Raw genomic sequence first — 16,881 nt, forward strand, 5'->3', positions numbered from 1 at the left:
GCTGAGGTGGGAGGATGGCTTGAGCCCAGGAGGTCCAGGCTGCAGTGAGCCATGGTCATGCCACTGCCCTCCACCCTGGGCAAGATAGAGTAAGACCTCCATGTGTAAGGGAAAAAACAAAACAAAACGGGTCACTGAGCCAGACTATCACGAAAAGAACATTGACGGAGCAGCCGGGAGATGCGAGTATTAGAACTTGTTCTGGGACAAACTCTGGACCTTTTTCCCTCTCTGGGCCTTTTTTTTTTTTTTTTGTATCTGTGAAGTAAGGAATCTATGCTAGGTGGTCCCCAAGTTCCCTTCCAGTTGTGAGGTCCTGGGACCATCTTCTGAACCAAGGCTTCACTCTTCTCATCTCTCTTGACTTTCCAGGCTGTGAGGCCCCATCTTCTCCCTCTCCGTGGCGCTCCTGTCCCTTCAGGATGTGCTGGGAAGCAGAGCCTGGCATCCTGCCTTCAGCGGGGCTCAGCCACGGCCAGCAGCGGCCTTGGGTTCTCCTTGCGTCCAGGATGAGAACTCCTTGAGATTCTCTGCTGTCCTCCTCCTCACCTCATCTGTTTGCTGTCAGAACATTGCAAATAGGAAGCTTCTCATGCTGCCTCTGTCTCTGAATTATTATAATATTCAATAGGGAGGCATTAAATCTACGTGCTCCTGAGGCTGCACCTCCCCCAGTAGAAATAGGAGATGCCTGGCTGCCATGGCCCCCTCCCAGAATACACCCAGCCTCCACTTGCACTGGGAGTGTTTAATCTTAACACCATGACTGCTGAAATGTTTCCCATACTCATTCAACACATTTACTGAGCACCCACTATGTATGGCAGGCATTGTTCTAGGTATTTAGGACCCATAAAGAACAAAGCAAACAAAATCCCTGCTCTCTAGGAGCTCGCTACTCTTTAGCAAACTTATAGAGGGGAAACTCATATAAATAAGAAATATAATAAGTAAATTATATAATAAGCTACAAGGGGATAAGTGCTATGGAAAAAAGAAAAAATAAAGCAGGGTAGCAAGGATGAAAGCCCCCTGAGAGTTAGAGATTTGAGTCAAGGCCTGGAAGAGGGTGAGGGAGTGTGTCAGCTCTTTGGAGGAACGTGTTCTAGGCCCAGGGCCGAGCTCAAGCACAGGCCCCAAGGTGGGAATGTGCAGGGTGTGCCTGAGGCACCGTGGGACCCAGCGTTGCCTGTAGACTCTGCACATCAGGGTATCTGTCCGAGCACAATGCCTGGAGCATAGCAGGCCCACCGCTGATATTGGGGGTTAGTGTACAGCCTGCTGGACCTGCAGCTGAAAGGCCTGCAACTTGTCTGAACAGTGCCACTTATTAAATCTAGTCTAGTCCTGTGGGAGGAGCTGGCAGGACTAAGTCTGACAATACTGTTTGCAACTTGGCTCATCGCTCATTAGCTTTGTGATCCTTGGCAAATTACTTAACCGCTCTGAGTTTCCGGCTCTTCATCTTTGAAGGAGGGCTCTGACCTGTGCCTCTTAGGGTTGTTGTAGGATTTGATGAAGTGACCGTGTGGAAGCAGCTAATTCAATGCATGTTGCAGCCGGGGTGTCTAATAACATTAGTTCCAGTGCATGCCTTCCCCTGGTCTTTGGGCAAGGTATTTATTTTCTCTGACCCTCAGTTTCCTCTTCTAGAAAACAGAGTATAATAGTCCCTGAGCTGCCTACTGCTTAGGCTTTAGTAATTATCAAGTCTAACAATGCAGATAGTAGTACTTTATATATAGATGACAAGTTTCCAGGGGAGAGGGTCTGTGTGTGTGTGTGTGTGTGTGTGTGAGAGAGAGAGAGAGAGAGAAAGTATGTATGTGTGTGATTGTGTGCGTGTGTGTGTGTGATAAAGCATGTATGTGTGTGATTGTGTGCATGTGTGTACAGTTCTGTGACAGAGGTTTTTTTTTATTATTTCATAAATGTTTAAAGGACAAGGACACTGTATTTTTTACAACATCTTATGCCTCACACACATTAAGTGCTCAGTAAATCCTTGTTGAATGAATGAAAGAGCAGTGAGGAAAATGCTCTTTGCTAGATTAAATGTGTGGATCAGAATCAGTGGAGCTGTTTGCTTCCAGGCAACGGGAATGTGGTACCATTGTGAATTATATTTATTGATAACTATGTGCCAGCTACTGTGTTAAGTATTTGCATGCATTTCTCATTTGAAACTGCAAATAGCCCCGTGAGGTAGGTACTATTATTATTCCTGTTTTACAGACAAGGCAGCTGAGGCTCAGAGGTTAATGTCTTGGTCACAGTAAGTGAGGGAGCTGGGATTGGAACCCAGCCTTCCAGAAGGAATACCTATGCCAGTTGCTCCAGAGGCTGCCTGGAATATCGCTGCCTCTTTCCGTGGCCTGATGTCTCAGGAGGAGGAGGAAGGATGTTCTTGCAGCCAGGCCAGGAGGAAAGTCCAAGGCTGTGAAGTCACTGCTCAGGTCATCAGTGAACCTTCCAGTAGAAGGGGAGAAGGCGAAGGGGTTGCCCTTCCTTGCCTGCAATAGACAATGAGGATGATCAAAGACAAGGATTGTTCTCTGCCCTGTACTTGAATTTGTCCTTTTCCTTTCGGTCTTAGGGCACGTTAAGAACTTGGTGGAACAAACCTGCACGTTGTGCACATGTACCCTAGAACTTAAAGTATAATAATAATAAAAAAAAGAGGACAAAAAAAGAACTTGGTGGAGATATGAGAGCTTTGGGCCTTATGCTTCCTTCTTAGGTGCCTAAAACCTGAGGATGCATGTATGTATGTGTCTACGTATATGTACATGTATCAGTGATGTACATGTGTATATACATATGTATGTATGCTATGCCTTGTATATGTGTATATCTGTGTGGATGTGTGATATGTATATGCATATATGGTCTATAGTGTGTGTGTGCATGTGTATGTATGGTGGTTGTGTGTGTGTGTGTCTGTCCTTCAAGAGCAGCGTGAAGATCTGTTTCTCTGCAAAGCCTCCTCTGATCATGCCTTGGCAGTGCTGAGAGGTCTCGGCCTGGGCCCTGTTCCTTGACTGTGTGACTGCGGTTCCCAGCCTGTGCTGGGTGACTGATGTCTGTGCCTGCCTCCCCTAACACAGTGAGCCCCTGGAAAGAATGTCTTGTGTCATACTAGTTTTCCTTTCACATGCAACGGTATGTGGAATGGATGTTGAGTGTGTAGATGAACAAATGAATGAACAAATGGATGGCCTCCACGCCACCACTGCCTACACTGACCTTGGTGAGCCCATCATCTACTCCTGATCACTCACGTCAGGGGCTTAATATCAAAGAGGCTGCCTTCCTATGGTTGGACCACCCGGATGGGACTTCAATGCCAGAAATCCTTGGCATCCACGTGGACATGGGGAACACCAGTGTTCCTGTGCATGGTTGGCGTAGGTGATCTCTCTTGCTCTCAGATCTGTTGAGGAGCTGGGCTGGGCAGCCAGCTGTGGTCTGGAAGCACCTTTCTTCTGTGGTTCCTGAGAGTTCCCTATCTGGCGCCTGCCTTCACGTTCCCTTGCCTGCTGGCTGGGTCGGCTGGAAAACGAAAGCATTGGGAAGTTGCTCTTCCCTGTGGTTAATGTGTTCCATGCCCGCTGTGTCCCCCTGCGCTCAAGTTCCGGGCAATTACCCTCCTGCCGGGTTTTGTTGCTGAGCACAGCAGATGGGCCTTGTTTGTAATTCACTTGCACCATTAATGCTGGGTTAGCACCAGAAGGGCAACTGATCCATTCAGTGCCCCCAGCCCCAGATGCCATTCCATAGCAGGGATGTTAGTTGGCTTTGGGGGTCCAACTGATTCTCCAGATTAAGGCATTTGAGAGGCTTCATCCATTGGCTGTCACAGAGTACTCACAATCATCCACACTAATGGAAAATCTGTACCTAAATACCAGTCTCCCCAAATCATGGTGATTTGGCTTTGGACAATAATAGCAATAATCACAATAATAGCTGTCAAGCATCGAACACTTGCTATTTGCAGGCATACTGCTAAGATCACAGATAATATTTGACAGCAACCTTAGGAATGTCTAGCATTTTCTCTATTTTATGAATGGGGAAACTGAGGTTTTGAGAGGTTAATCATTTGTCCCAAGTCACATGACTGGTAGGTAGCGGCACCCAGGCTCTGGGAGCTCTTTAAAACAGATGCAGAGCTTGTGCTGATAACCACTCCCTTGTACTGCCTCCTTCTGGGAGTTTTGTGAAGTTTTGTGAATGGAGGGAGTGGGGGGACATCTCCAACTTGCCATCCTAATTATTTTTTTGCTAGCATTAATATTAAGATGAGTCACTGGGTAGGGGAAAGGTGAGTAGGATTAAAACATCCTCTGTAGGTTCACTTTTATTAATTAATCAATCATACACTTATTGAGCTCCAACTAGGTGGAAAACATTGTCCTAGGTGTTTTGAAGAAAACAAAGATAAATCATTCATCTGTTCAATAAATCTGAGAGATAGGGAGTCAGACATATCCTAGAACATAAGATGGGGGTGAATTGGTAGGGCGCGTTGGAAGAAGAATGCTAGGAACTAACCAACCACAGGGGTCTGATTTAGAAAAAATCCTTCCTTATTCCCACTGCATGTTATCAAACCATTTTTCACATGTAACATCCCTGATCATTGAACAGCCTGGTGAAGTAGGCAGAGCAGGTAATATGTCTCCAATTTTATGGGAGAGTCAGGCACAAAGAGATTCAAGGATCTGACCACAGTTACCCAGGGAACAAGTGGCAAAACCGGGTTGGAACACAGGCCTTCTGACTCCAAGTCCAGACCCTCTGCTACAAAGACACTTCCATTAGAGCCTAACATTTGGGGATGGGTGGATCCATTAGAGCCTAACATTTGGGAATGGGTGGATCCAGACCCATCAGTGTCTGGATGACTACAGAGACTGGCTCTGGACCTGCCAGGGCTCTGCTTCCCTTGGAGAACCACCGTACGCTCCTACCCAACACACAGCTGCTTGGAAATTTTCTTTTCCAGTTTGTGGGAAAATGTCTGTGCTCTGATGTTGCAGTGGAATCAGCCCAGTTCGCCTCAGGGTCAGTTTTCCCCACATTCACACTCCCCCCAACATATTGCTAGGTGTCTGTTAACTTCTCCAGGCCATCGGTGCCTCTTGGTGCCATGGATTTTTTGAGAGCACGGCTCTGGTCCTGGCCCTCCCTTGCCCAGAAACTTTTAATGGCTATTTGTTGCCTGGAGGATAAAGTCCAAACTCCTTAACCATGGCATTTGAGGCCTTCCAGAATCTGACTGCAATACTTACCCATCTCTGGGCCCCTCAGACACAACAGGTTCCTTTCAGATTTGGTTTTGTCACCATCCTTTGAACAGCCCTTGCTTGCTTTCCCCAGCACTTACCTGGAAGGTCTCTCCCCACCCAGCACATGCCTCGGGGCTCAGCATGTGGCCCACATCTTCCAAGATTCTTGCTGTAACTGCAGGGGCCCAGGGATATTTTTCTGCCTGCCTTCCAGTGTTGTTCCGTGTTTTGTGACAGAGGCCACCCTGACTTGTGAAAGCGGCTTCGCTGTGGCCAGGAATACTGAGTTCCTGCAGCCTGTTTTACTCTTCACACAAGGACATCATACTTCTCCAGGGAGCTTCTTGAGGGAAGGCACCACATTGGAGGGTCCCGGTGGCTGCCAGTGCCCAGCATGGAGCTGGGTGGGTCCCGAGCATTTGGGTATGCTGGCGCAGTGCCATAGAGCTGTGAGATCTGCCCATGTGGCAGCCCCCTGTTGGAGGAGGTATAGTACCCACAGCTGTTCTCCCCCTTCTGGCCGCCGGAGCTGGGTTCTCGGGTATATGTGCCCCCTCACCAAGGTCCCATCCTTGTTGAGAGCAGAGATGACCCACTTGCTTAGCTAGGGAGGTTGAGGATTTCCTCAAGGCTGTCCTGTGACTATAGAAGGGAGGGAGCCGAGCCTCCAGCATCTGGATTTCTAACCCAGGGGCTGGAGACTAGCCTGGCTTTGCCTGTGGTTTCTCTGACATCTCTAGGCCACTGGCAGAGGGAAGGTGATGGGCCCTAGACGGGCTCTCTTCTGTAACCTGTGTCAAATGCAGATGCCCAGGGCAGCCTCTGGATGGGGTGTCCTCTGCATGCCTGACCCCCTTAGGAGACTGAACATAGTGGTTCCCCAGAGTTCCTCCTTCCCTGAGGGAGGGCCTGAGATCCAGCCAAGAACCAGAGCCAGGGATCTTTGAGGTGAGAAGCATGGCTGTAGGTAGACTCAGGTGAACACTAGCTGTGGAGGGGGTGATCCTGGTTGGAGGAGTGCAGGTCTTGGGGTGAACTCCCAGAGTCAGCGCTGAGCTCCAGCTTCTCTCTGGGCAGCCAGAGCATAGGCTGTGGAGGAATGTTCCAGAGAGGCCACCAGAGACCTAGGCAGGCCCAGCATTCACTGAACACTTGAACCTGGGCATAGGTGTATTAGCCTCACTCTGCAGAGGGGTGATACGGGCTAAGGGGGTTAAGGAACAGGCTCAGGTCTTGGAGCTAGGTATTGAGAGAGCCAGGATTCTTTATTGTGTTTGTAATTATTAACCAGACTTTTTAAGTGAAAAAAAAAAAACCAGTCTAACCTCTCAGTTAAAAATGCAAACAATAGAGAACACGTGAGAATGAAAAGCAAGTCTCCTTCCTTCTCCGACTGGAGTCCTATATCCCCTCTCTGGGGACAGCCAGTCAGCAGCCAGTTTCTCCTCCCTTGGCCCCTGAGGGAGCCTGGTGCCAGGGCCTTGCCCCAAGCGGATGGGAGTCAGTGCTAACTGGGCTGATGGAAGGGGAGGGGTGGCATGGGCCCTGCACGCGCCCTTAGGCAATTCCGAGAAACTATTCTGAGCTTGGATGACTCTAGTAGCATAGGTCTCTGAACCTTCAGCAGGACACCGCTCACATTGCTGTTGACCTATCTAGCTCTGCTGCCCTCTGCCCCACACCCCTGGGAGAGCTGAGGTGAGCTGGTTCTGGGTTTCTCCAAGGAATGCGCACATCCAGGGATAGCTCCTTTCTCACCTGCTCTGGCTAAGACTGAAGAAAAAAAAAAAAAGATAGGGCCTACTTTCTGACGATGGTGGATAAGACAACAAAAAGCGCTGATGTACACCAGAAGTGGCCGTGGACAGGACAGATGTAGTGGGGTCTCCACTTGGGCATGGTGGAGCCAGGCCAAGGGACAGGAGCTCTGTGTCTGTGCCCAGCAGCTGTCAGCCTCAGGACTTCCTCTTTGTCACGAACAGCAGTTCCGGTGCTTTCCTCTGGCTTTGACCTCAGTACCATCACCTGGGAGTCCAGCATAGCTCTCGCTGGCTTCAGATGGTGGCACTTTCCTCTGGCTTTGACCTCAGTACCATCACCTGGGAGCCCAGCATAGCCCTCGCTGGCTTCAGATGGTGGCATTCTGCCTGAATGGCTCATTACACAGCTGTCACCCATCCCACCCTCTTCTCCAGACTGAGAAGCCCAGTTCTTCTCAGTCCTCCTTAGGGAAGGTTGCAGCACACACACCCTCACTCAAACGCACAGACAGTCATCTGCAGGACTGCTCATCTCCTCCCAAACACCCAGAGAGATGCCTAGCAGAGGAGAGAGGGTTATATTTATCTGGAGGTGATTAAAATGCTGTCCTTAAAACTTGTTCTCTCCAAGTTGGTCTTCTCTCCTGCTCATTTGATTCCTCTGTGGGCACCCCTTCTGCAAGGTGTCTCTGCTCTAAGTGTGCTATAGACGGCTTCAAAACTGAGCTGTTTTGTTTCAAAGCCTTGGCTCATGTGGTCTTTGCCAGGAGCGCATGTCCCCCAGGGCCCAGCCTGGTGGCCTCAGAGAAGTGTCAGGGATATTTGTCACCATTCAGAGCCAGTCCTGCCCTTCCCATCCAGCTCTGTGGGCCTCATCTTCCACCTCCCATGGCTGGCAATGAGCTCTTCCTCCTCTCACTCTGCCCACCTCCCTTTCAGTGTACAGGAGATGGGAGCTGCGGGCTCCTTGCCTTTTCTGTGAAGGATGCTGAGTCCAGTTCAGGGTTCACGGAGAAAATCAGCCCTCAATGCAGAGCCTTATCGTAGACCAAGGGGTGCGGAGCGAGAGGGGACAGGCTTTTGTCCTTACGGATGCCACAGCTAACGAGGGAGACTGGAAATCAACACAGTAGATATGCAGAAAAGGAGCACCAGCTTTGTGGTTTCAGCAGACTCCCTGCGATTTCTGAAGCTCACTGTGCCATATCCCATCCTAGGCCTCTGCCCTCCTCACGTGTTGTTTTCTCCATCCTGGTCTCCTCCTTGCTCTTCGCGTCCTCCCTCCCAGGACCTGGCTAACTCAAGTCAAACATTTCATCCTCAGGGAAGTCTTCCCTCCCTGCTGCACCCTGAACCATCCTGTTCATTTCCTTCACAGTCTGTAATTATGGCATCAAGATACCTGAATATCTGATTAATGTCTCTTAATGTCCCAGACTGTAAGCTCTATGAAGGCAGGGACTGTGTATATCCCAGGGCCTGGAAAATTACCTGCCATGCAATAGAAACTCAGTAGTATTCACTGAATAAAATATAAATGTATAGTGGCATTAAGTGTGTGTACGTGCTTTGACTGGTCTTGGGTATGGGAATAACATAGATCCTTTGGCCGCAAAAGCGCTTTACTCACCTGCAAAGTAATTCTACATCCGTGATCTCGTTGAATCCTATTAACAACCCAGTAAGGAAGATGATACAAATGTCATTTCCACCTTACAGCAGAGGAAATGGAAGCCCCAAGAGGTTACGTGATGGGTACAAGGTCACACAGCTCTCTATTTCCAATCTGCCAATTTTTCTCCTCTGCCAGAAGGACTGACTTCTTCAGGGAAAGCTTCGAGAGTGGGGTTGATCTGGACTTGCACTTTGCAGGTCAGAGGGCTGTGGATTAGTACCAGCAAGCAGGCATGGGAGGCCGTCCTATTGGGGAAAGATGAGGATGCCATCAGAGTGTCTGTGTACAAGGGCTGGAAGGAAGCACTGAATGGGGTGGAGACATGAAAGGCAGTTCCCATTTACTGACTGCATTATACCTGAGGTCTCTTGAAGCAACCTTTCCAGGGAGCCATTGTCTGCAGTTTTACAGTTGTGGAAATAAAGTTCTCAGAGGTTAAGCAGCCAGCCCAAGGACGCATAATGACAACTGGAATTGGAAGCCAGGGATGTCTTATCATGTCTCTGGAGGGGCCATTGTTTAGAGGTGCATTAGGGGTCTGAAATCTGTGTGAAATGTAGAGAGGAAACAAGACTTGTAATTCCTCATTCCTCTTGCTCCTTAGTGCCTGAGCATTTGGCATGACTGTCTGTAGTCCTGTGGCCTGGTTCCTACCATGTACCCACAGTCGTAGTGCTCAGGGAACGTCCTCCCCTCAAGTCGGACCTGGGCTGGGTGGTCAGTGCCGCCACTGCTTTTCAGTTTATTTAGGTGAGTCAGACCAGGTCCAGCTCCCAGAATGAATGCTCATTACCCCTGGCTAACCTGCTGTGTCCTAACTCATCACAGACTCCTGGGAGCATCTCCTCATGGGAATTCCTAAAGACCAGGGACACCTGGGCTGATCTTTCGGCCAAAGGGTACTCCCAGATGCATTCTTCTCTTGCCAGCCCCCTTATTCAGCAAGATGTGCAGGTAACCTGCTTGCATTTAGCTTGACTTGTTCTCCAACATCACTATGATCATCACAATCACATTCCTACGTTTCCTCAAGTGCCAACTGTGTGCTAGGTTCTGGGACATGCAGGGAAGGTGGGTGTAGTGAGTGATGGGTGAGAACAAGTTCCTGGAGCCAACACCCAGTTCCTTCATTTCCCCGCTGAGTGACCTTGGCAAGTTACACAACCTCTCCGCCTTTGAGTTCCAGGTCTGCAGGTGGGGAGGATGGCAGTTAGGACGGCAGTATCTGCTTCGCAGGGTTCTCCTGAGGAGTAAATGAGTCTGAAGTAGTACTTTGCATATAGTAAATATTCAATAAAGATTATATTATCATAGAGTTCAGTTCTTACAACTGCAGAATTCCCAGAGCTTCTAAGAACCTTAGAGTTAATCATCTAGTGTAATTCCCTCATTTTACAGAATGAGAGACTGCAGCTCAGAGAGTTGACTCCCAGAGCTGGTGAGCACCCAGGTTCCTGATTCCTTGGATAGTCTTGCATCCTGGCATCTCCCCATTTGTTGTCAGGGAGAGAGGATACCTGGAAAGTGCTGCCCAACTGTATTAGGCCACAAGGGTTGATTCTCCCTCAAGGAGGCCACAGAGGCTGGAGCAGACTCACTCCCCTGTCATGGCCACCCCGTACCCCTGCAGACTCCATCCAGCCTGCTGGCTGCCACTTGGAGTTTCTCCCAGCCAGTGGGGGAGTCAGGACAGCAGAGAAGTTCACATCCATTTTTTTTGAAGAGCCTGGAGCATCAGAAAGGGTAATCAAGATCTTGTTGCCCACAGCAAGGAAAAAAACCTGTCATTAATCTGGCTGCCCCTCTGATTCCCTCTACCCTTCCTGCCACCCCACACCAACTGGTGGCTGTCAGCCTCCTCTCTGACCCACCTTGGAAAATCACAATTAATGACGTAGTAGCCCTGTGAGGATGAGAGAGACGAGCGGAGGGACTGCTGACAAGTCAGGAGAGGAGAGGCTATTTGCACAACTGGGCCGATGGAGTCCAGACAGCATGTGCACAGCCAGAATACCATGAGCTGTCTGCAGGTGGTGCCTGTCTGTGCTTATGAACTGGCTGCTGCTCATGAATCAGCAAACATTTATTAAACTTCTAGTCAGTATGGATATAATAGCAGGTGTGGCAGGTGATACATGCCCCAAAGAGGTGTTCCCCTGCTTTAAAAAATGCAAAGTGAAATAGCCATTCATTCATTCATTCACGCATTTGAGGTATTTATGTGTAGCTGCTGCATGCCAGGCACTGTCCAAAGTGCTGAAGGTGAATAAGCATGTTAAAGCCCCTGCCCTCATGGGGCTTGTATTCAAAATACAAGCATGGAACCAGGGGGCCAGTCTCTTTCCATTGAGAGAGATGTTAGAGGATCTTCTAGCCTGAGAAAATGGATCCAGGCTTGCAGTTGTAAAAAAGTGGAAATGAGTTTCCCCTTCTGGGAAAAGTGGAGACACTGATTTTTTGTGTTAAGGTAAGGACACATCCTGGGCAGGTAAATAGTTAAGCAGAGGTGAGAACTTGGAAGCCTCAGCTCTGAGTGCAGTGCTCACAGTGCATCTTTGAGGCCCTTGGGGGACAGCATGTGAATAAATGGTGCCCCATGAGCTGCGGACAGTGAAGGCTGGAGGGTCAAAGGAGGAGAGCCTGCGTGGGTAAGAGAAATCGTACCTAGATTGTAAATTCCTCATCTTCAATTACACCAAATACCACTCATATGTAAATACTTTGCAGTTCACAGAGTGTTTCCACATATGTTCTCTGATTGGACTCTTTTTTTATTCCAACAGATACTTTCTGAGTGCCTACTATGTGCCAGCCTGTGCTAGGCACTGAGGACACAGGTGGAAAAGCCCGAATTGCTCCCTGCTCTCCTGGCGCTCATCACCCCAGAGGTAGGCACTGCCATTCCCATGTTACTGGTGGAGGAAGAGGCAGACTCTGAGGGGGGCAGCTGCTCAAGAGCATTCATTGTAAGGCCCAGAGCCAGATGGAGCCCAGCTTCTGTCCAGGCTGGGCCTTCCCTTCCCTCTGCACTCAGGATCAGCAAGGCTTCTGTGGGGTGTTGAGAGCAGGATTCTCAAATAGATGGGGAATTTCTGTTTTTGAACTCTCTGTCTTCCAAACTACCTAAAGTACGGGATTGAGGCCCAGCTCTGTCTAGGTGGGGGCTGTCAGAGACCCTCTGAGGTTGGAAGCTGTACTGACATACCTGCTTTCAACCTAAATTCTGCCAACACTGCTGAATTCAACTGTAGTCAAAGCAGGGGCCTGGGATTTGTGATTGCATATGATTAGACACACACTTCAATTTGAACCCAGCACTGCTGTTTTTGTTGCATGAGCTTGGATAAGTTACTGAGCCTTTCTGAGCCTCAGCTTCCTCATTTGTGAAATGGAGATGCAATGCCATCTTACAGGGTGAGTACACGGTCACGAAGAGTTAGTATTTATTATTATTATTATTTGAGACAGTATCTTGCTCTGTTGCCCAGGTTGAAGTGCAGTGGCGCGATCTTTGCCCACTGCAACCTCTGTCTCCCAGTTCAAGTGATTCTCCTGCCTCAGCCTCCCGAGTAGCTGGGATTACAAGGTGCCTGCCACCACACCCGGCTAACTTTTGTATTTTTAGTAGGGACTGGGTTTCACCATGTTGGCCAGGCTGGTTTCAAACTCCTGACCTCACGTGATCCGCCCGCCTTGGCCTCCCAAAGTGCTGGGATTACAGGTGTGAGCCACCACACCTGGCCAGTATTTATTATTGAGTGCTTACTCTGAGCAGCAGTGCACAGCATCTTATCATGCAATCCTTATAGCAATTCCACGAAGGGACTATTAACATCCCCATATTACGAATGAAGAAGTCAAGGTTTAGAGATGTTAGCTGATTTGCCTAAGGTGTGCAGCTAGTACATGGCAGTGTAGGACTCAACCCCATGTTCTTACCTGTGGCAGCCAGACCAAGCCCCAGGCACAGAATCAGAGGGCAGTACACATTTGTTTCCCTCCCCTTCTCGGTATATATTACTGTGATTCCCCTTGGCCTGCATCTGCTGCATTATGTCTGCTTAGGCTGTTTGTTTTAACTACAGCGAATATACAAAATACACACACCAAACTGGGAATTTATTTCATATTGGCCCCATCTGTTTGTTTGTTCATTCAGCTGATATTATTGGAGCACCTACTATGTGCCAGATAGGGTGCTGGGTACTTGGCGCTGTCCAGACAGCATCATTGTCATAGGTAGGATGTGTGTCCCAGTGAGGCGTGTTAGGGTATGGTGGCAGCAGATGGGGAGGGGATCACAGAAGCCTCGAGGGGAGCTGATGAGCCGAACCTGGAAAACACAGCTTGCAGTCCATCAGGGGATGGGACTGCATTCCAAGCAGAAGTGCGTGCAGGGGGCAGAGGGCACAGTGAAAGCACACAACTTTTGTAGGGGAGTGGGGCTTCGGCTCTGCTGGGGCATCAGGTGCCATAGGGTACGGGGTAGGGACAGGTGAGCAGGGCCAGATCATGGGAGGGTTTATCTATTAGACTGAGGGGATTGCCCTGATCTCCTGTGCAATGGAGAGCTCCCCAAGACTTTAGTGCAGGAGTGTGTCGTTATCAAGTTTGTATTTCTGTAAGAAGCCCCTGGCTGCTCTACGGAGAACCAGATGGAGAGAGAAAGACCAGAGGATGGGGGCCTGGTGAAGATGCTATTGCAGAGATCCAGGTTGTTGCTGACAAATGTCTGTACTTGGACAGCTGGTGGTGGAGGGAAAGGTGTGGTATTTAGGAGGCAGTGCTGTCAGGATCTGGGGACTTATTAAATGTGGGGGTGTGGGGACAGAGAAATGTAGGGTAACTCTCAGCCTTCTGGCTTGGGTGACTGGTGGATGGTGGTGTCACCTAGTAAGAAGAAGAAGTAGGAGGAGGAGCAGGTGGCGGGAGTGGTGGAGACTATGCCTTCTCTTTAGGACAAGGTGTTTGTGGTGTGCTGTGGGATCCCTGGGTGGAGATGTCATGAGGCAGGTGTGCAGTCACAGATCTGGGCTTGAGTTGTGGATGTCAGTGCCACAGTGTGCAGGTGGGGGAGAATATACCATGGGCGGGGGAGAAACCCCCCATGGAGGGTAATGGTCGTGGAAAGAGCATCTTGGTGCTCTAACTTCAGGATAATTTCTTTTTTTGCCCCTGAATTATTAAAATATTTTCTGTTAATAAAGGATGCATTATTAGGTCCTAAGACTAGATTTATCTGAATGTTAAGCTGAAAATAAGACCCCAAATGTCTTGTGTTTTTTGATGAAGAATCTAAAAGCTTCATCTTTCTGCTCTGTAGCAGTTAAGATAAGCTAATGGAGTGAGAGACCTGGTTAGCCTTGGCTCTGCCTCCAGACAGTTGTGTGACCTTCAGCTAGGCACATATCTTTTCTTGGGCACAGCTTCCTCATCTGTAACACAGCTTGTTCTGTGGATTAACTATGATAAAGACTGTGCAAAGAATTTTGCAAGCCACTGAGCCTTCCAGATGTGCAACATGGTGGCTTTTTTCATTCTTGTAAGATTTCAGAGGAAATTATTTCTCATCACTGTGTCTAGGGGGTCACAGAGCTGAGGCCCAAGAGCAGCCCAGGACCTGAGCCGCTGTCATGCTTTAAATGTAGTCTCGGCCGGGTGCGGTGGCTCATGCCTGTAATCCCAGCACTTTGGGAGGCCGAGGTGGGTGGATCACCTGAGGTCAGGAGTTCGAGACCAGCCTGGTCATCATGGTGAAGTCCCATCTCCACTAAAAAATTAGCCAGGCTTGGTGGTGGGCACTTGTAATCCCAGCTACCTGGGAGGCTGAGGCAGGGGAATTGTTTGAACCTGGGAGGTGGAGGCTGCAGTGAGCCAAGATCGTGCCACTGCACTCCAGCCTGAGCGACAGAGCAAGACTCCGTCTCAAAAAAAAAAATGTAGTCTCCAGGATCCACCAGTCTTGGGCCATGAGCAGCTACACTCAGTTCCTCAGGCCTGCACGAACTGAGTGTAGTTCTGTCATCAAATAAAATTTACACAGGGTAATCTGACACCTATTTAGCAGTCTGCATAATAATTATGGTGCAGCATGCTGATCAGGCATAAATGGGAGGCATTTGAGGTAAGTGATTGTATTTAGTAGTACTTTTATATAGCCTAACTGGATTATTACAGTTTTTTTTCTCCTTGTTCATTCATTTATCCACTCAACAAATATTTATTAAGGCCGTATAATATACCAGGCACTGTTGTAGGCCCTGGGGATATAGTCCAAACAAGATTCCTGTCCTTGCCCCACCTCTATTGAGCTTAAATTCTAGTAGGGAGACAGAAAATCACTGAATAATCAACTTTATCCATAATGAGTAAGAATGTCTAGCTCCTTCTGAGACTGTGTTTGCTTTAATCTATCCCTGCACCAACACCCATGAATTAAAGAACAAAGATTCTGGGCCTGATTTGCCAACAGTGGAGTTGCCTTCAACCACATCCTTTACTCTTTATCTTCCTCTGTCTTCCTCTAGCAGGTGATTGCTTGAGGCCTTCCATTCATTGAACAAATATGTGCTATGCACCTATTATGTATAAATAGACTCTGGGGATGGGGATGCAACAGGAACCTGGACAGTCCTTGCCCTTAAGGAGCACATACTGATCCCAGGCCTAGATGCATAAAGGCAACAGCAGTGGCAGGAAAAGTGCTCCTCTCAGAGCCATGCCAGGGTGCTGATGGCTCACAGAGAGAGGCCTCATTCTGGCCATGAAAGGGGTGAGCAGAGGGGTGTTCTTTGGGCAGAAGGGATGCCCTGTGCACAGGAAGTGACAAGGCTCTGCGTGTGGATGAAATGTTGAGTGTGTTGGGGGAGGTGGGGTGTCCCTGAACAACATTTTTTTCTGAGGCATAACACACATATGGAAAAGTGCACACATCATAAGTTTACAGCTCAGTGAGCTTTCACAAAATGAACACACCTCTGCAAGCAACACTCAGCGTGAAAACCAGAGGATATCACCAGCACTGGTGAGTCCCCTCATGTCCCCTGCCATTCTCTACCCTAACCATGAAACTGGACTTCCAGCAGCACAGAGTGGTTTGGTCTGTTTTTACACTTTATATAGACAGAATTATTCTGTCTCTAGAATGTGTAATCTTTTGTACTAGTCTTTTTTTGCTAAATCTTATATTTATGAGATTCATCCTTGCTATTGCATATGGTTGTCGATTATTCATTTTCATTTCTGTATAACATTCCACTGTGTGCATATATAATGTATTTCTCCATCGTGCTGCTGGACATCTGGGTGGTTTCCAATTTGGGGAAACGAAACCACCAGAGTGCTGCTATGGATATTCTAGTGCATGTCTTTGGTGATCATATACATGCATTTCTGCTTGATATATACCTAGGAATGGAGTTAGTGGGTCATTAGGCTAGATGTAAAGCTCTAGTAGACCAGTTTTCCAAAGTACTTATTTCAGTTTACACTCCTACTAACACTGCATAAGAGTTCCAGTTTTTCCACATCCTTGCTAACACTTAATGTTGTCTTTTTTTTTTAAATCATTATAGTGAGTGTACAGTGGTTTAAAATTTCATTTTCCTGATGCTTAATGAGGCTGAGCACCTTTTCAAATGTTTGTAAGCCATTTGGATATCTTCTTTAGTAAAGTGTCTGTTCAAGCCTTTGCCCATTTTCCTATTGGATTGTCTGTCTAGGGGTTGGAGGACGAAACTTTCTTTTTTTTTTTTTTTTTGAGACCGAGTCTCGATCTGTCGCCCAGGCTGCAGTGCAGTGGCACGATCTTGGCTCACTGCAAGCTCCACCTCCCCGGTTCATGCCATTCTCCTGCCTCACCCTCCCGAGTAGCTGGGACTACAGGCACCCACCACCACACCTGGCTAATTTTTTGTATTTTTAGTAGAGATGGGGTTTCACCGTGTTAGCCAGGATGGTCTCAATATTCTGACTTCGTAATCTTCCCGCCTTGGCCTCCCAAAGTGCTGGGATACAGGCGTGAGCCACCGCGCCCAGCCGAAACATTTTAATACTACTCTCCCAATCCAGGCACCTGGGATTAGCATATCCAGGTGCTCATCAGCCACACCCTCACCCCAGTGAAGCAAGCAGAGCTGGCCGTCGGCAGACT

At 48.5% G+C, this 16,881-nt stretch overlaps 1 protein-coding gene across 11 annotated transcripts in view; it reads left to right on the plus strand.

Moving 5' to 3' along the window:
* The window catches only part of GRIK4 (glutamate ionotropic receptor kainate type subunit 4), a 476,655-nt gene that overhangs the window by 130,772 nt on the left and 329,002 nt on the right, over nt 1–16,881 (plus strand). For all 11 annotated transcript variants that reach the window (XM_054440160.2, XM_054440159.2, XM_063671507.1 and 8 more), the window contains one exon: nt 11,513–11,617. The gene's annotated coding sequence lies outside the window, so the exon portion shown is untranslated. The remainder of the gene's footprint in view (nt 1–11,512; nt 11,618–16,881) is intronic.

Source organism: Pongo pygmaeus, chromosome 9 (assembly GCF_028885625.2).
Source record: "Pongo pygmaeus isolate AG05252 chromosome 9, NHGRI_mPonPyg2-v2.0_pri, whole genome shotgun sequence".
Lineage (NCBI taxonomy): Eukaryota > Metazoa > Chordata > Mammalia > Primates > Hominidae > Pongo > Pongo pygmaeus.